The sequence below is a fragment of the Equus caballus genome, chromosome 13 (assembly GCF_041296265.1).
Source record: "Equus caballus isolate H_3958 breed thoroughbred chromosome 13, TB-T2T, whole genome shotgun sequence".
NCBI classification, from domain to species: Eukaryota; Metazoa; Chordata; class Mammalia; order Perissodactyla; family Equidae; genus Equus; species Equus caballus.
In genome coordinates this window covers 6,892,491-6,912,789 of record NC_091696.1, presented here as the reverse complement: position 1 = coordinate 6,912,789, position 20,299 = coordinate 6,892,491, and the positions used below count along the sequence as shown (strand labels likewise).

At 40.4% G+C, this 20,299-nt stretch overlaps 1 protein-coding gene across 50 annotated transcripts in view; it reads right to left on the bottom strand.

Annotated features, from left to right (window-relative positions):
• LOC138917070 (heparan sulfate glucosamine 3-O-sulfotransferase 4-like) overlaps nucleotides 1-17,121 on the bottom strand; it is a 103,288-nt gene extending 86,167 nt beyond the window's left edge. For 22 of the 50 annotated variants that reach the window (XM_070231455.1, XM_070231456.1, XM_070231453.1 and 19 more), the window contains exons 1-4: nucleotides 16,863-17,067; nucleotides 15,729-15,900; nucleotides 15,377-15,581; nucleotides 4,417-4,514 (exon numbers count right to left, since the gene is read on the bottom strand). The gene's annotated coding sequence lies outside the window, so the exon portion shown is untranslated. Of the gene's footprint in view, nucleotides 1-4,416; nucleotides 4,515-15,376; nucleotides 15,582-15,728; nucleotides 15,901-16,862 lie in introns of all 50 variants that reach the window. The other 28 variants (XM_070231467.1, XM_070231469.1, XM_070231470.1 and 25 more) reach the window with 6 other exon arrangements.
• Nucleotides 17,122-20,299: the final 3,178 nt, after the last annotated feature.

Below are 20,299 nucleotides of genomic sequence, written 5' to 3'. Positions count from 1 at the left end.
AATAACTATCTGTCAGATGAATGGATGCACACACACTAGTTGTGTAGCATGGCATCAGGTACTTTAAATAATACAAAGTATAAGACTTCATCCTTGGCTGAAGAAGGACATCTTCTCGCGGCCATTCACAAAAGGACTGTTTGGAAATATCACCAAGCGCTAGACCAGCTTCGCTATTTCTTCTAGAAAACAAGAAGAAATCTCTTGTTTCAAGAGATGTTTGTGTCATCTCTTAATGCACAACTGGCTTCATGTGGGCAAAAGGGAACGTGAGCAAAGCCCTGGTTAAAGCATAACAGACACCCTTGGGCTAATGAACTGTCGAAGGTAGTAGTGTCAGCGGATTTTCTACATAACTGCTTTGTAAACAGCAACACGCATAAACCATAAACAAGGAGAATGAAGTGAGCACCCACAGTCCCACCACTCATGTCAAATCATATAATGTTGATATCACCCCAGAAGCCTCCACTCTCCTGTCTGATAATCTTTCACTTACTTTTCTTTATAATTTCATCACCTTTATAGACTCCCATAAAACATTTAGTTATATCCAGTTTGGGAATCAAAATAGATGAAAAAACAACAATTGCAGGTGCATTCAACATTGGACATGAAAAAGAAAACTGGTTTTTTAATAAGATACTTGAAGTGTACACTTTCCGTAGGTGATCAAGACATTTACTCTTTCGTCCATTTTTATATTTGCTGACTGCCAATCACTCTACTCCTTAATACTTCAAAGGTATTTTTCCCAAAGCTGCCTTTTGTCTTACACTAATGCTTTCCCGGACTCAAGTGAATTTTGAAGGAGACTGAGCTCATCATGATGAAATGGATGTTGACATTCCATAACCATCACTGTAATTATTCCTAATTTGTACTTTGCTTCAAAAACTCTCTTCCCTTGCCCCCTAAAGTCTGTACTTTCAGAATAGCATCTACAGCTTTAATTATACCTGACAATAAACTACTCTCACCACAAAATCTTGTTAATCACGGTACGTTACTATCTTCAAATATCCTGTTTTTTTAAAACTGCATTTATATCAGGTTCCCATAAAGTTACAATATTAGCAATGAATGTTTTAACTGTTTCTGTAATTACTGTTTGTAATTACTACAAATTAAAGTTGTACAAACTTTGGATTGGAGGCTGGTTGAATTATCTACCAAACTGGGGTGAATGGTCTTTTAATCAACTGTATACTGAACAAATCTACAGAGTAAAAACTGAGATGGAATTTGAGTGACTTGGTGTCCATCGAGAATCAAATCTGATGCTGTAGTGTTAACAAGGGACTTCAGGTCCAGAATGATTCTGCTAATCACACTTCTTCCAAATTAGTCAGTTAATGTTGTGGGTCCTGATGAGACAGGATTTAGGAAGGCAGAGAGCGGCGGGGAATGCTCCTGGTGATAGGATCCTTAGAGCAAAGGACAGAAGACAAAAGGAGAAGGCTGTATTCGTGAGAAGTGAGCTGGACCATAAGCGCTATAATTAGAAGCTTATAATGTCACCACACTGCTTTCTGTAATGTAATATTTTTGTTGTCTGTTATTTTCCTTGATTCAGGTTTTGTATTTTTCATGATGTAATAGTGAGATCTAGTCTCATTTTTCTGTGTATTTGGATACACTGAGTAGAGTGCTCTGGCTGAGTAAAGAGTTTCACATATGGGAGACTTGAGAAACAAGAGTGGCAAGGAAAGTTAGGTCAGATTATGAAAATTCTTAAAATGTTTATATTGGACTTAATCCTTCAGAAGTCATTTAGTGTTCTCTTTTCTTTTTTTGTAATTGAGAGCACCATGAGGAAAGGAGTGTTTCTGATGATCTATTTTATTTTATTTCTTTCTCTTTTCTTGGAGGAAGATTGGCCCTGAGCTAACATCCGTGCCCATCTTCCTCCATTTCATCCGTGGCTCGCCTGCCACAGCATGGCCTGATCAGCAGTGTATAGGTCTGTGCCAGAATGGGAACCTACAAACCCCAGGCCGCCAAAGAGGAGCACACAAACTTAACCACTACACCACCGGGCTGGCCCCATTTTTGATGATTTCTAAGGGGTAAAAACTAGACAGGGAGATTAGGTAAGATGATATAGCAAAAATTCAGGCATTAAGAAATAAGGTTAGACTAGGGTGGCGATGGCGGCCATGGATTGGAAAGGAAGGAAGGATGGATGCAGCATCATAAGGGAAAAATTTGCTTCTTTCCCTTTGTCTTTTCAGCCATTTGGGCTTAACGGTGTTCAGTGCTCCTGATTTATTTCCCTTCCCATTTATATTTTCCTTCTTCCCTCGATAATCTACTTTTGCTTTCCCATTTTTCCCTCTCTTCTCTCCTTTGCTTGCATTCTTATCACCTTCCCTGATAGGACGATGACTGAATCAGGCAGGTAGACATGAAATGGGAGATCTGAGTAGAAACTAACTATAAGATTTACTAATTAGAGTATGTTGCTGCTTAACACATTTTTTTTTAACCTTTCATCTGCAGTTAAAAAGAAGAAAAGAAAGGTGAGGAGGCAAAAAAGGAGTAGAGAGGAAAAGGGAGAGACTCATTTATCCATTCATTCAAGAAGTGCTGTGTTTCCAGAGAAAGAGAGAGTGCCAAAGAGATAGAGAAAACACCACACAATAATTTGTGTTATTGTAGTTGTATCATCTATTTCCCCTTCTAACTCAGTTGGGTAAAGTAGAGATGCCAGATGGGAGGCTAAAGACTAAGGTGAGATGGGCAGTCTCCCTCCCGCCCTTATTGCCTGCTGCTTCTCATATCAAAAGATGGAGTCTACATCCCTCCCCCTAGGCCTCAGTGACTGGCTCAACCAATAGGATGCTGTGGAGGTGACTTTCTGGGACTTCTGAGGCTAGGCTGTAAGAAGCCTGGTCTTTTGGAATATATCCTCTTGGGATGCTTTCTTTTGGAACCCAGCCACCACTTTGAGAGATGCCCAAGTCACATGAAGAGGCCACATGCAGGCCCTCCAGTTGGCAGCCCCGAATAAGATAACAGCCAGCATCCTCAGCAAACACAGAAATGAACCATCTTGACATCCAGCACAATAGAGGCAAAGAGGATTTCAGCCCAAGCTGACATCTGACTGTACTTCCTAGGAGACCCCAAGCAAGAACTGCCCAGCGAATCCCAGCCAATCCACAGAACAATAAGAGACAAGAATAAGTTACTGTTTCAAGCTACTCTACTTTGTTGTGGTTTGTTATACAGCAATAGATAACTTTTTTCATCCTTACACGAGACACAAAGAATATCGAAAGTTTGAAGATTCATAATGCCACCCGGAATGCATGTATATTTTTTACGTATTTTTTTCCTTTTAAAGGTCACTTTCTTATTCATTAGCCTTGAAATTGGAATTTGAATTGACCTTGATCAGAAATCCTAAGAAATGCTTAAGCAAATATTTTAAGCACTATCATATTTTGAGTACTAGTTCAGGATAAAGTGGTATTGATGTGACAAGAATAATGGATGTGTAATTAGAAGATGGAGTTTAAGTCCTAGTTCTGTCATTTATTACTGTGTGGCCTACAACAAGTTATTTAACATTTCTGCTTCCCAGTTTCCAATGCTATAATGTAATCGAAGGTATTTAGTGATGCATGACAAAACACAGACATTCAGTGAATTTCCATTTCTTTCCTTCCTATGAAAGTCCTGTACTCATAAGTGCAACCATATCAGAGCCTATCATACTGCTTCCTAAAACTAAATATTTTTATTACGTATCAAATGTTTCCCTTGATAACTATTTCATAAGCTTCCATAGTGTTGCCTTTACTAGTGTGACCTGCCTCACTTTTCCTGTGGGATAGTTTATTTAATAGATTTTGGGGACTCATCCTGTTGCTGGATTCTTACAAAGACTCTTTTGTGATAACCTCCTTTGGTTTTCAAGGACATGACCCTGTTTCTCGAGTGTGGTTCCCTACTGTAGCATAAATGTTAACAAGTTAAATGCATATCACATAAGAATTTTAATTGTTCATCATATGTTTATGTATTGAAATATAGAGTCGAATTGATATAATTGGTAACATTACCCATTTGCTTTGATTTGAGATGTCAAGTGATTGAAAAAATTTTTAATTCAGAATTGAATTACCTTGCTTATTTGAATTTATCATTTTTGCGTAATTAGGATGAACTAATTTTTTTTTTTATTAATGTTATGATAGATTACAACCTTGTGAGATTTCAGTTGTACATTTTTGTTAGTCACGTTGTGGGTACACCACTTCCCCCTCTGTGCCCTCCCCCCACCCCCCCTTTTCCCTGGTAACCACCGATCAGATCTCCTTATCAATATACTAACTTCCACCTATGAGTGGAGTCATATAGAGTTAGGATGAACTAATTTAATTTGCAGTTATCCTTAAATGACTTAACTGATGTCTGCTGAGGTTCTCAAGGCCACAGGATTATGGAGTCACGCTGAACATCACTCTGTCTCTTAGGGTTGGAAGTACAAGTGCACCTTGTGAAGCCTGGAGACAGAAGTTACAAGCTTGATTTTTTCTCCATTAATGTTTTTTTTCTGTTTTGTCCCCCTCACCTCACTCTAGGCTGCGTCATGTTTCCCAGAAGGACCACATATTGCATTTGGAGGTGGTCCTCCTTTTCCAACTTTGTTCTGATTTTATGTCATTTTTACTTGGTGTTGAGCTCACATCTCAGTTCTGCAAAGGAAAGCTGGTTATTTATCTGGTAACTTGTGGTTGGAATCCCCAAGAGAGTGCTCTTTATAGAGACTGAGGGTCCTTTAGCAAATATTGCTTTTTGATGATGCATTTTAATAAGCCTTTTAAAAATCTGGATACCAGACTACCGGCTAGGGTACCTGGAAGCAATAATTTTAAAATAGTGCTTTTCAAACTGTCACTCCTGACCCACTAGTGGATTATGAAATAATTCTAGAGGGTGTGACAAGCACTTAAAAAACAACGAAACAAAATGGAATAGATAATATTAGAGTGTATTACACGTAAAAAGGTAAGAACAGTTTCATAAAATTTTTATATTCTTTTGGTGTGTGTGCGTATATACTGATTTACGATAAAACATAATTTATAGATTTATTTTGTGAGTTGCCATCAAAAGAATTTGAAAGTCACTGCCATGGATTTAAAGTTATCTGAAACACAGTTTTGTAATATAGCAGTTTGAAATGAAGCCCCAACAATATATGTAACAAATAAAAGTGTAGATAGGTTTTAGCTGCAAATTTTAAAGGGATTGGCAAGTTACTTTTCCTGAGAAGTCTAGCCCTGGGATGACTGGGTATTTTCCAAAGGGCCAGGAACCAGTTATCCCAATAAACGGTAGGGGCCTAAATGCTCTCTCCCTGGGAGGCTCTGAGGTAACGTTCCTCATCTCACTTGTAATGCTGCTGGTGCCCTGCTGCAGTGGCTGTTGGAAGTACTGCGTCTTCCCTAACCAGATCAGAAGGACCCAGTTTTCCCAAAGTCTTGGTCTGCCAGAAAGATGGCATTGCACTTCTCCCCGATTTGTGGGACCTGCACCCAGCTTGGAGAGCTGGAAAACTCCAGCCCTTAACTCCCCTCTTTGCTAGGGAACCACGTTTTCCTTCCCACTGGATCCTTGGAAGATGGGAAGCAGCAGTAAGGTTACTTGTGTTTTATCCACACCATGTGAGTCTGTGTTTTTGTGTGAAGGCTGACTCATGTGGAGGAAAGTTCTATGCCTAGAATTATAAAATTAATGCTAATCAGAGTAATGCAGCATCCCACTTCCAATCTGCTAATGAGCTTTGGGGAGAGATGGCACATCTTCCTGCAGCTGATGGATGCCCCTTTTAGAGGATCTACGACATCCTCCCCAGGTCTTCCCTCAGCTGGGCTAACACACTTCAGAACAAAAGAATCCTCAGGGCAGGATGGGACCCCTTGCTTTTTGGTTCTTGTCCCTTGAATCAGTCTACTCTCTGTGCCACTAAAATGGCTGCCTATTAAACTCATCAGTGGAATCTGCCATACTGTGTCACTTAAACTTTTTCCATCTGCTTATGGTTTTTACTTGTTTTGCATAGAAAGCCCTGACCTAAATCTCTACTCTTCTTTTATAATGCTTTCATTTTGACCTTACTACTGCTGAAAGTCAACCAAACTCATTCATCACTCTCCCTCCCCCCAATCTCCATGAACATTATCCTGTTATCCAGGTTTTTAACATACGCTCAAGAGATTGTCAACAAAAATGGACTAAACCTTTACATGGAACTTCTTTACCCCCACATGGGACATTTTCAAGAATAGGAGCTTTCAGATGAATTAGCAATGTAGATAAATTTGTTACCAACACTAGAATCTCATTCTAAAATATTTTCTACAGCTCAAAACATGGCATAAGGCAGATTCCTATTTAAGAGAAAGGGCCTTCTTTTAAGTTGTCTTGAAGATTCTGAGACTGTCCTTAAGAGCAGTGCTATGAGAGGATATGAGGCACAATCTCAGTCACCCCAAGAGTTAATTTAAATGGAGAAAGTGAGATGGTTTCCCAAAACATTGGAATTGATTTTTCCCTGAGTCTCTCCATAGTTGTAGATTCTGATAATCACAGAATATAGAGAAGGAAGAAACTTGGTGTTCCTTCTAACTGCCTCATCTCACAAACCAAGAAATTGAGGATCAGAGACATGAGGTCATTAGAGTCATCCAGTTACTTAGTTGCTTACTTCGACTAGGGTGGTTTCAGAAAGGATGCAGAAAAGTACAAGTATTTGAGAGCTACTTAGGGACTGTAGTAATCAACACTGTAATAATCAGCTCTGTGCCCTTGGGTGCTGCGACAGCTGGGGGTCCACTGCTGCAGCTGACAAATAAAGTGTGAGGAAGAAACAAAAACTGAGGGAGTCCATCACCACTAGACCTGCCTTATAAGAAATGTCAAAAAGAGCTCTCCTGTCTGAAATGAAAAGGCAAAGGATACAAAGCTTTAAACAAGTTGATAAATAGATAAAATCAGAAAACTGCAACTCTGTATCAGAACATGTTAGTAAACAATTACGATGCAAAGGTTAAAGGGAAAGAAAGCATTAAAAATAACATTAACCATTCCAATTTGGTAACAAATTCACAATACAGAAAGAAAGAATTTTGACAACAAAAATAGCAAGGGAAGAAGAAAAGGACAGAACTTGCCTAGTCAAATGAAGCAAAAATGCTATCAGCAGAAAAAGAACTATCTCATCTGTGAGACCTTTTATACAAACCTCATGGTAACCACAAAACAAAAATTAAGGCAGAGTCATGAAACATACAAAAAGAGGAAACTGAAAAACACATCACCAAAAACCGTCAAGCTGAAATTGTAGTGAGAAACACAAGGAAAAAGAAACAAAGGAAATATAGAGCAACCATAAAACAAAAGATAAAATGGCAATAGTAAGTCCCTATATATCCATAATCATCCTAAATGTAAATGGATTGAATGCACCAATGAAAAGACAGAGAGGCTGGACAGGTTAAGAAAAAGACCCAAAAATGTGCTGCCTCCAGGAGACCCATCTCAGCTCTAAAGAAAAACATAGGCTCAGAGTGAAGGGGCGGAAGATGATACTCCAACCAAATGACAACCAAAAGAAAGTGAGTGTAGCCATAATTCTATCAGACGAAATAGACTGCAAGCCAAAAAAGACAAGAGACAAAGATGGGCATTATATAATGATAAAGGGGATAATCCATCAAGAAGACATAACATTTATTAATATATATGCACCTAACGTAGAAGCACCAAAGTCTATAAAACAACTATTAACAGATCTAAAGGGAGAAACTGACAGCAACACCATAAGAGTAGGGAACTTTAATAACCCACTTACATCAATGGATAGGTCTTCTAGAGAGAAAAATCAACAAAGAAACGTTGATCTTCAATGAAACACTAGACCAGATGAATTGAACAGATACATATATAATATTCAATCCAAAAGCAGCAGGATATACATTTTCTCTCCAGTACACATGAAACATTCTCAAAGATCCACTGTTTGTTGGGAAACAAAACAACTCCCAATAAACTTAAGAAGACTGAAAAGATATCAAGCATCTTTTCCAACCACAATGGTATGAAACTAGAAATCAAACACAAGGAGAAAGCTGGAAAAGTCACAAATAGGTGGAGCCTAAACAACGTGCTATTCATTAACTATTGGAACAACAACAAAATTAAAGGAGAAATGGAAAAATATCTGGAGACAAATGAAAAGGAAAATACAGTGTACCAAAATCTATTGGATACAGCAAAAGCAGTACTAAGAGGGAAGTTCCTAGCAACACAGGCCTACCTTGAGAAACAGGAAAAATCTCAAATAAACAATCTAACAATACATCCAAAAGAATCAGAAAAGAAGAAAAATGAAGTGCCCAAAGTCAGGAGAACAAAGGAACTACTAGAAATCAGAGCTGAAATAAATGACATGGAGAGTAAAAAGAAAATAGAAAAGATCAGCGAAACTAAGAGCTACTTCTTTGAAAATATAAACAAAATTGACAAACCTTTAGGTAGAATAAGACAAAAAGAGAGAAGCCTCAAATAAAATCAGAAAGAGAAGAAATCACAAGCAATATAACAGAAATACAAAGGATTACAACAGTATTCTTTATCAATGTTATAAACTACATTAACAAAATGAAGAATAAAAATCACATGATCATCTCAACAGATGCAGAGAAAGCATTTGACAAGATTCACCACATATTTATGATAATAACTCTCAATAAAATAATTATAGAAGGAAAGTACCTCAACATAATAAAGGCCATATATGACAAACCAACAGCTAACATTACACTCAATGGTGTAAACTGATAGCTATCCCTCTAAGAGCAGGAACAAGACAAGGATGCCCACGCTCACTCTTCTTAGTCCTAGCCAGAGCAATCAAATAAAAAAAATAAAACATATTCAAACTGGAAAGGAGGAAGTAAAACTGTCACTAGGAAGAAGTAAAACTGTCACTACTTGTGGATGATGAGATTTTACATATAGAAAACGCTAAAGAATCCATCAAAAAACTAAAAACAAACGAGCAGAAATAAAAAATCAAGAATACAATCCTATTTAAAATCACAACAAAAAGAATTAAGTGGGTAGGAATAAATTTAACCAATGAGGTGAAAGACCTATACACTGAAGACAATAAGACATTGTTGAAAGAAATTAAAGAAGACATAAAGAAATAGAAGGATATTCTGTGCTCATGGATTAGAAGAATCAACATAGTGAAAAAGTCCATGTTACTTAAAGCAATCTGCAGATTCAATGTAATCCCTATCAAAACCCCAATGACATTTTTCACAGAAATAGAAAGAAGAATTCTAAAATTTACTGGAAACAACAAAAGTCCCCAAAGAGCCACAGCACTCCAGAGAAAAAAGAACAAAGCTGGAGGCATCACATTCCCTAATTTGAAAGTATACTACAAAGCTGTATTAATCAAAACAGCACGATACTGGCAGAAAAGCAGACACAGATCAATGGAACAGAATTGATAGCCAAGAAATATACCCATACATTTAGGAACAGCCAATTTTCAACAAAGGAGCTAAGAACATACAATGGAGAAGGGAAAGTCTCTTCAATAAACACTGTTGGGAAAACGGACAGCCGCACACAAAAGAATGAAAGCAGACCATTATCTTACACCATGCACAAAAATTAACTCAAAATGGATGAAACACTTGAATGTAAGACCTGAAACCATAAAACTTCAAAGAAGAAAACGTAGGCAGTAAGCTCTTTGCTATCATTCTTAGCAGTATCTTTTTGAATATGTCTCCTCAGGAAAGGGAAACAAAAGAAAAAATAAGCTAATGGGACTACATCAAACTAAAAAGCGTCTGTATGGCAAAGGAAACATCAATAAAATGAAAAGACAACCTAGCAACTGGAAGAAGATATCTACAAATCATTTATCCAATAAGGGGTTGCTATCCAAAATATACGAAGAACTCAACAACAAAAGAACAAACTTAGTCAAGAAATGGTCAGAGGATTTGAACAGACATTTTCCCAAAGATATACAGATGGCCAACAGGCACATGAAAAGATGTTCAACATCACTAATTATTAGAGAAATACAAATCAAAACCACAATGAGATATCACCTCATGCCCATCAGAATGGCTATTATTAAAAAGACAAGAAATAAGAAGTGTTGGAGAGGGGCCAGTGCCATGGCCGAGTGGTTAAGTTCGTGTGCGCTACTTCAGCAGCCCAGGGTTTTGACAGTTTGGATCCTGGGCCTGGACACGGCACCACTCATCAAGCCATGCTGAGGTGGCATCCCACACAGCACAGCCAGAAGGACATACAACTAGAATATACAACTATATACTGGGAGGGTTTTGGGAGAACAAGAAGGAAAAAAAGATAGACAACAGATGTTAGCTCAGGTGCCAATCTTTACAAAGAAAACAGAAGTGTTGGAGAGGATGTGGAGAAAAGGGAGCCCTCATACACTGCTGGTGGGAATGTAAATTGGTGCAGCCACTGTGGAAAACAGTACAGAGATTTCTCAAAAACTTAAAAATAGAATGACCAGGCATGACATCAGCTTCACGGCGGAGTGAGCTCTTCCCTTAGACTCTCCTCCCTACGAAACAATGAAAAGGACATTCATAAACCAACAGAGGACAGGCACACAACACAAAAGACATCTGAGAGAGGGGCTGGCCCCGTGGCTGAGTGGTTAAGTTCGCGCGCTCCGCTGCAGGCGGCCCAGTGTTTCGTTGGTTCGAATCCTGGGCGCGGACATGGCGCTGCTCATCCGACCACGCTGAGGCAGCGTCCCACATGCCACAACTAGAAGAACCCACAACGAAGAATACACAACTATGTACCGGGGGGCTTTGGGGAGAAAAAGGAAAAAATAAAAATCTTTAAATAAAAAAAAAAAAAAAAAAAAAAAAAAAGACATCTGAGAGACCCATGCAGCCATATGTCTGAAGGTGGAGGTGCTGGACCCCCCAGGAGGAAGAAGGAGGAAGTAAGGGGATCTCCTCTCCCTCCCCAGCAATGACCTAGGGCACAGGACCATGCACAGCTCTGAGAAAAGAGGGGCCTAGGGGGAGACTCTGTGGGAATGCCTTCGCTCTCCAAGTTCCCTCACATCCCATAGGAAAGCTCCACAGAGGAGGCTAAGCTATTGTGGGGTTGTCTTCATGAAGCCAGCACGCCAGGAGGACAGACAGCGAGGGCAAAGAGAGAACACCCACGGGATGGCACATGCAAAAGAAGTGCCCCTCCCCATGCTGGGCTCACAAGCTCAGCCAGTCAGCCAGAGCAAGGGACCCCGTCTAGAGTGCCCGTGCGTACATTAGCAAAGCAGCAGCTACAAGCAGGCAATCGCACATGGGTCCTGTCAGCATAGATTCCAAAGGACAAGCACAGACACCAGGGATCACAGCAGGCTCAGAATACACAGCTCCTGAACCTCCTCCAGTGGTGGCAGGTGGAATCTGCAACCAGATACTATCTATGTGAAGGCACAAACCAACCCCATCAAATAGTATGAAGAAATATATTAACAGTCCAGACCAGAAGGAAAATGAAAAGCACCTAGAAATCAATCCTGAAGGCACACAAATTTACAATGTAAACGACAGAGAATTCAAAATAGCTAACATTAAAAAACTCAAGTTACAAGGAAATTCAGATAGTTCAATTAAATCAGGAATAAAATTAATAAACAGAGGGAATACTTCACAAAAGAGATTGATCCTATAAAGAGAAACCAGTCAGAAATGTTGGAGATGAAAAACACAATGAGATAAAGAAAAATCTGGATACCCTGAATTACAGAGCTGACATTATGGAAGACGGAATTAGCAATCTGGAGGACCGAAATATAGAAAGGCTTCAGATGGAGGAGGAGAGAGAATTAAGACTAAAAAGAAATGAAGAAATTCTCTGAGAAATATCTGATTCAATTAGGAAATGCAACATGAAAACTATGGGTATTATAGAGGGAGAAGGGAGGGAGAAAGGAGCAGAAAGTCTGTTCAAACCTGGGAAAGGAGCTGCAGTTACAAGTAAAAGATGCTAACAGAACTTCTGATTACATCAATGTAAAAAGAACTACTCCAAGGCATAGAGTAGTAAAACTGGAAAAAGTCAGTGACAAAGAAGAAATATTTTTAGAGGCAGCAAGGCAGAAGAAAATAACTTACAAAGACCATATCAAACTTTCAGGAGATTTCTCAGCAGAATCTTTACAGGCTACGAGAAGGTAGAATGAGATATTCAAAATTCTGAAAGACAAAAACCTTCAGCTGAGAATACTCTATCCAGGGAAAAATATCCTACAGATATGGTGGAGAAATACAAACTTTCCCACATAAACAAAAGCTGAGGTAGTTCATCGCCACAAGACACCCCAAACAGGAAATGCTCAAGAAGACCTTCATACCTGAAAAAGAAAAAAAAAGAGTTCACAAAGCCTTGAGCAAGGAGATAAATAGGCAGCCAAAGTCAGAAAATTGCAGCTCTCTACCAGAAGAGGTTAGCAAAAACTTAATTATGACATGAAAGATAAAGGGAAGGAAAGCATCAAAAATAACTATAATCTTGTGATTTTTAACCACAAAATCACAACACAAAACAGAATGTGCTATGACCAACAAATCAGAGGAAGAGGAAAGGGATGGACCTGGCTTAGACCAAGGAAATAAGAGGCTATCAGAAAATGGTATATCTCATCTACGAGATTTTTTATACAAACCTGATGATAACCACTAAACAAATAATCAGAACAGAGACACAAATGATACAAAAAAAAGAAAACTGAGGGGCTGTCCCAGTGGCATAATGGTTAAGTTCGCATGCTCTGCTTCAGCCACCCAGGGTTTGCAGCTTCAGGTCCCAGGCACAGACCTATGCATCTCTCATCAAGCCCTGCTGTGCTGGCATCCCACACACAAAAAACAGAGAAAGACTGCCACAGATGTTAGCTCAGCAACAATCTTCCTCAAGCTAAAAAAGAGGAAGATTGCTTACAGGTGTTAGCTCAGGGCCAGTCTTCCTCACACACAAAAAAGAGAAAACTGAGAAAACCATCATAGAGAACTACCAAACTGAACTGGCAGTCCAAAATACACAAGACGAGAAACAAGGGAAATACAGAGCTGGAAAACAAGTGATAAAATGGCAGCATTAAGCCCTTACATATAAATAATCACTCTAAATGTAAATGGATTGGATTCTCCAAGCAAAAGACAGAGTGGTGGGATGGACTGAAAAACAAGACTCATCAATATGCTGCCTCCAGGAAACACTCTTAGCTCTAAAGACAAACACAGGCTCAGAGTGAAGGGACGGAAGATGATACTCTAAGCTAATGGCAAACAAAAGAAAGCAGTTATTGCAATACTTATATCAGACACAGTAGACCTCAAGATAAAAAAGGCAATGAGAGACAAAGAGGGGCAGTATATAATGATAAAAGGGACACTCCAACAAGAAGACATAACACTTATAAATATACGTGTACCCAACAAAGGAGTACCAAAGTACATAAAGCAACTATTAACAGACCTAAAAAGAGATATTAACAACAACATAATAATAGCAGGGGGCCCCAACACTCTACTTACATCGATGGATAGATCATCCAGACAGAAAGTTAACAAGGAAATAGTGGAATTAAATGAAAAACTAGACGAGATGGACTTAATAGATATATATGGAACATTCTATCCAAAAATAGCAGAATACACATTCTTCTCAAGTGCACATGGAGCATTCTAAGGACAGACCATATGTTTTGAAACAAGACAGGCCTCAATAAATTTAAGAAGATTGAAATCACATCAAGCATCTTTTCTGACCAAAATGCTATGAGACTAGAAATCAGCTACAGGAAAAAAGCTGGGAAAGTGACAAATATGTGGAGACTACACAACATGCTACTGAACAACCAATGGATCATTGAAGAAATTAAAAGAGAAATCAAAAAATATCTGGAGACAAATGAAAATGAAAATACACCACACCAACTCATATGGGATGCAGAAAAAGTGGTCCTATGAGGGAAATTCATAGCGATACAGGCCCACCTTAAAAAACAAGAAAGATCTCAAATAAGCAATCTTAAAATACAGTTAGAAAATGAAGAACCAACAAAGCCCAAAGTCAGCCAAAGGAGGGAAATAATAAAAATCAGAGCAGAAACAAATGAAATTGAAACAAACAAACAAACAAAAAAATCAGTGAAACAAAGAACTGGTTCTTTGAGAAGATGTGCAAAATTGACAAACCCTTAGCCTGACTCTCTAAGAAAAAAAGAGAGAAGGCTCAAATAAATAAAATTAGAAATGAAAGAGGAGAAATTACAACAGATACCACAGAAATATAAAGGATTATAAGAGAATACTATGAAAAACTATATAGCAACAAACTGGACAATCTAGAAGAAACAGATAAATTCTAAGACTCATACAACTTCCCAAAACTGAATCAAGAAGAAACAGAGAATCTGAATAGCCCAATCACAAGTAAAGAGATTGAAACAGGTAGCTTAGTGGGAAACTACTTACCCTGACAAGGTTACCCACTCAAAGCTAACAGCCAACATCACAATTAATAGTAAAACACGGTATATTTTTCCTCAAGACTGACTTGATTTCTACTATTTCTACTTCTCCTTTTCCTTTAATGCATGGATCCTGCTAAACCTTATAAATCCATTACAATATAAAGTGGGGAATGAATAAAGAGCTCGCCTGAGGGATGTTCACTTTCTGTGGCTCCTGGGCGAGTACAGAGGACTGTGGTTCAGCTGAGGGGACAGAGAGAAGACAGGGGTCCTGAGATTTAGCTGTCTTACAGCTCTTAGATTCGCCTCCTCAAATCTCAGCACCCCAGTTGGGGATCATCCTCCCCATAGGCACAGGGCCCTCTGGGCCTTGAAAAGGCACAAGAAGGATCATGGACAGGCAGCAACACCTGTCTTTGTGTGATTCTGAAATGACCATGGAGCTGAAATCTGCAGTTTTTTACTGAGTGAACATAAACTTTACTCGATTGATTTAACAATAACGCATGCGTCCTTCTGGATAACAGAAAGAAATAAAAACAACCGATCAGTTGAATTAAAGTACGCCAAACGACAAGACACTATTCCTTCATTAAAGTTAACTTAGCAGAAAAATGCTCAGTATGCATCATTTATCTATTTTTCTCAGTAATATTATTTAACCCCTGGTATACACAATCCACGGAAAGCCTAGTAAAAGAGATGGGAGGATTTAAGGCAGGAATTTTTAATTGTTATTTCAGCTGGGAAGTATTTCTCAAAAGGCCCTTTCGATAGATGCTTTTGGTAACTTACCTGTGAGAGAGTGAACTGTCACAAACTGCGTTTCCCTGGACAAGTCACTGAAATTTTCAGGCCCAATGTCCTTAAATCTTTCAAAAGAGTTAGAAGTAGGTGACCTTGGAAAACTCTTCACAGATCATCATTCTTGGATCCTGTGACATCAGGATAACGTCACTAATGTCACATGTGGTGGTGGACATGTGTGACAGCAGCGCATCTGTAAATAGCGGGGGCCATTTAAGGGGACTGGAGACAGAACTTCCTCCCTCTGCCTGGTTGTCCCTTACCCCCAGACCTTGCCCTCACGGCTCTCCAACAAAGCAGCCTTTCCTGAGCAGCCTGCCCCTGGGCCACCCCAGCTCACCTGTACTTCCCAGGGACGGCCCAAATGCCCCACTGTCACACAGTGTGGTGGCTCCTGAAGGTGGCATCATCATCAAGTCTGGTTCATTCTGGGCAGGAGGATCAAGACCTGCTTCTGATCTTGCAAATCTAGCATCTGCTCCTTTCTGGGCTCTTGTCTCTGCTCTGAAGCTCTGGAGAGAGGTCTAAGGTCAGAGGGGCGCTCTCTTCCAGGTACGACTCCCTCACAGAGGCCCCCTGCTTCCTGCCTCACAAGGGCTGGTTTGTTTCAAGGCAACTGGGACATGGATCTGAGAAATAAATTCATCTTAGGGGCAAAAAGCCTGACTCTTAGAATTCATTATAACGTCAGACTTCAAGGACAGAAAGCCTGACAATGCAGAGGGGGCCAGGCACCTCTGTCTGACCCAAGGGACCTGAAGAGACACTAGAAATCCCAGGATACATGTGACACATGGTGGGATTCCATCCACATCCTTTCCTTTACATCCCTGGGGACGCAGGGTCAGGCCATGTTCCTAAGTGCTGTGAAGGCTGTAATGCCAGTCTTGGGCAGGTGTGACATCAGACAAAGCCTGAGACTGAAGCCAAGCACACCTGCCCTCGAATCCAAATTCCCTGGCTGGGAGCTCCTGACTCGAGCACATCGGGCCACCGACCCGAGCCTCCGTTTCTGGTGAAGTGGTTGTCAGGGTACATTAAACTATCCAGTAAAAAAACAAAGCGTCCTCTAACTATAACAGCAGTTGTCACTTACTTAAAGCTTCCTACCTGGCACTTGTCTAAAACAGTGATCTATGTTTCCAAACGTCGCCGTGAAACAATCATTATTAATATTTAGAGAGGAGAACCCTGACTCTCGCCCAGGTTCCTTCTGTCGCCCCTGCTAACAGGTGACAGAGCTGGCACTGACCGGGCCTGTAGTGCTCCAGAGCTCGGGCTCCACCGCACACCCACGGTCACCGTCCGCCTGATAAACGCACTCCTCCCTCCCGCACCCACCGCCGCCGACACGGGCTTCTCTCCGGTCGGGCTGCAGGCGGGCTGGTCACACGATCCTCGGGCATCCCGGACCGCCCCGAACACCTGCGCCCCCCGGCAGCCCGAGGGCCGGGGTCTCCCCCATCGGCCTTACCCGCTCTGACGGCCCGCCCGGGTTTATACACCGCCGCGGGGGGCGACGAGGTCCCAGACACTTCCTGCTCCCATCCCCAAGCACAGGCACACCCTTCCCAGCTAGTCCCTCGCCCTCGGTGCGCACCCTGCATTTTCCGAGCACACCCCAAAGTTCCCCAACGGTTCTCTGGAGTCCTGAGAAGACAAACGAGGAGGCTACGGCTGCACATGCGCAGAAGGAGCGTGGCGTCCCCTTCCCGGAGTCCAGGCGGTGAACCTCACCTATTTAAAACTACATTTCCCATAGGCCTCCGCGTCTACATTTCAAGTCACTTTTGGCCTTTCCGCGAAAGCGGGAGGACGGTGTTCTTAAATCTCTCCTGCCCAGGGTCCTCCGAGCCCGAAGAGGTTAAGGGTTAAGCCTGAACTCTGCTGTCAAATGCAAAGGTAGTCCGCTATTGGCTCCCGATTAAAATAGCATTTTTTTCATAAGTCATTTGGAGGTAATTGGGGAAATTTGAATACGGATTGGATATGGAAAATATTAAAATATTACTTAGATGGTGTGAAAAAAATTTGGAGTTAGGTAGGAAAATTGACTTTGTAAAAAGAAAAAGACATGACGACTGAAGTAGTTAAATTATATAGCTGTAAAATTATAATTTTACAATTTTTCAACCTGGGACCTCCACCCTGTTCCTTTACAGCCGCCGGACCCACCAACCCCTGAGCCCCATCCTGGCGCGCCTGGGGCCCAGTGTGCAGATTCTACTGAGGGTCTGCACAGGTGCTCCAGGGGTGGATGTTTATAGGAAATCTGTCGGGTCTTATACATTAACATTGATTCTTGCTGAATTCTCTTATTGTTTCATAAATTTTTATGTTAAATATCTTGGATTTCCATGCACATAACGACAAGTTTGCTTGCTTTTTGCTGACGTTTATAATTCTTTGTCATTCTTTACCAAATTACAGATAAAAGCACAAGAATGCTGGTTAAACTATATTAAATCAATCATAATAGACTTTAACATAAAGATCACGAAGGAGAGAAAGTGGTCACACATATGTCGTTTAACAAACATTTATTGAAAACTGACTGTACAATCGACATCATTCTAGGTGCTGGGATAGCAACATCAAATAAAAGAGAGTAAATTCCCTACCCCCATGGAGTTTATGATCAGGCTTGTTGTGGGGCCTATTAGTCAGGGTCCCCTGAAGAAACAGGTGTCAGTTGTCAAGAAACCATGGGACACTTGAGGAGAGTCTAATAAATAGGGCTCTAAAAATGTGGGTAGGGTTAGTGAAGCATCCTGTAACTAGCGTTGGTAGAGAGTTATTATCACCCCCAGGGGTGTAGTGAGAGTAGGTAACATTATCAGAACTTAGCACAAAAGGCCACCCTTATGAGAGTTGTGGTCTTAGGAAGAGAAACATTGTGAATGCCCATTACATGGCTCAGCACGGAGAGCCAAAGGAATAAATACCCAACACCTCACTTCTTCTCTTCCCTCTGATATCCTATCCTCTGTTAAGCATTTATAAACCCCTATTCTTAGAATTCCATCCACATGTGTCTCTTCTAGACCTTTTTGTCACCAATTTTCCAGTCTTATTCTTGTTTAGCCCCCTACTACCTGTCAACTCACTGAGCTACTGGACATAAATCAGTATAAATCGAAACTCAAGTACATGTCAGTTCTTCACAAAGTGAACTAAATATACCTCCTTAAACTCTACCCACTGGGAAGATTTTTTTCACCACACGTTTCAGAACCACCCCTAAGTGAGACTGTAATCGTAGCAGCCATAATTTCCAATGATGCCACCATACACTGTAAACCCAGTTTGAAGGAGAGTTGATGGGTATGTGGCCACAGGTCTCCCTTGGGGACTTTTGGGGAATGTTTAATTGTATATTCTTGTGACCAAGTTATGAGGAATTATGTCAAAGGGACCCAGCCTTCCCTTTAGTCAAAGCCTTCTGTCTATAAAGTAGGATATATCAAGGATTTAGAAAGAGAATCTGAATCCCTGTTGTGGTGATTTGTGTTCGTTTTCTGCCCACAAGATCCAGAATTTCACATGTATATAGATATATATCTCAAGAAGCATCTTAGTAGAATACCCATCTATTTCATTTCAATGAACTTCATGATCAAAGAGCCACCACCACTGATCTCTTCATGTCACCACAAAAGATGGCTGCACATGAGAAACACTCTAAGAGTTTTAAAAAGCATTTGTCAGTATCCCATTAGAGAAAATACATATTTCATTGCTTTGAAATGCAACGTGGGCTGCTCCTGAGTCCACAGGGAGTATACTCATATTGATTAATTTGAGCCTATCCAAACATAATTCATCCTTCCTAATCTAATATGGTAAGGATCCACCCCCTTATGTGCTACCTAGTTTCTGCTTTATTGGGCCAGATCTTGAGTTCCTTTTGTGTTTTTGGTTTTTTAATTTCTGGATTTCTTGCAATTTTACTCTGAACATAGCTGGTTTTTTATTCCCATTATGGGCCTGGAGCCAGTAAGGAAGTTCGGACAGGGCCTGAGGATAGTGTGTATCTCCTTCAGGGGTAACTTATACTAGGATCACCCCTTAGGATTTGGAGAGAGAGAGAGAAGTGAGACAGACACTGTCAGAATTCAGTTACTCTTCACTTCTTTTTCTAAGCTCCTCAAAGCAGTGACTTTTAGTATACCTTAAAGGCCTTAAAATTGCAGAGTGTGTGGCAGGTACAACAAACTTGAACTGTCTAATAAGCCTCAAAGCTGTGCAGAGGCAAGTGTACACCTGCCAGGCAAAGTGCACAGAGTTTAGAATATCTGTTCTGACCAAGTAGTAGTATATGTTTGACCATATCCTTCTCCTCTGATAATAACTTTGGGCTTCCTAGATGCTCGGTAAATCCATGTAAGTGAAGGAATACAATTTCTTCACCTTAATCTTGACCTCACAATGAGTCCATCCTAGCAGTAACTGGGGGAGGTGTACTTACTTGGCATTCACCCTCATATGTGTAGTGATCATTTTATAAAATATTGAGGAACATAATGTCCCTCTTGAAGATATTCTTGTATTCAAACCTTATCTGAGTGAGTAATTGAGGCAATCTATTGAGAGCCCCAGTATATTGGATCACTCTTCAAACTGTTCAGACACTTCCATCTGGGAACTGTTTCTCTCTACGCCTGTCAATATTAGATTAGTTTTATCTTTTTAGGGTTTCATGCAAAAGGAATCATACAGTGTATTTTCGTGTGGCTTTTTTTTCACTCAGGATAATGATTTTGAGATTCATCCTATAGTTGAATACCAGCAATGAAGGAACAGCCTCACACAGGGAGAAACGACTGCTTACGAAATCAAGGGAGACTCATTGTGCCCAATGAGTTCAGCTATATCTGAATCCAAATACATGTAATCATTCCAATTTCCAGG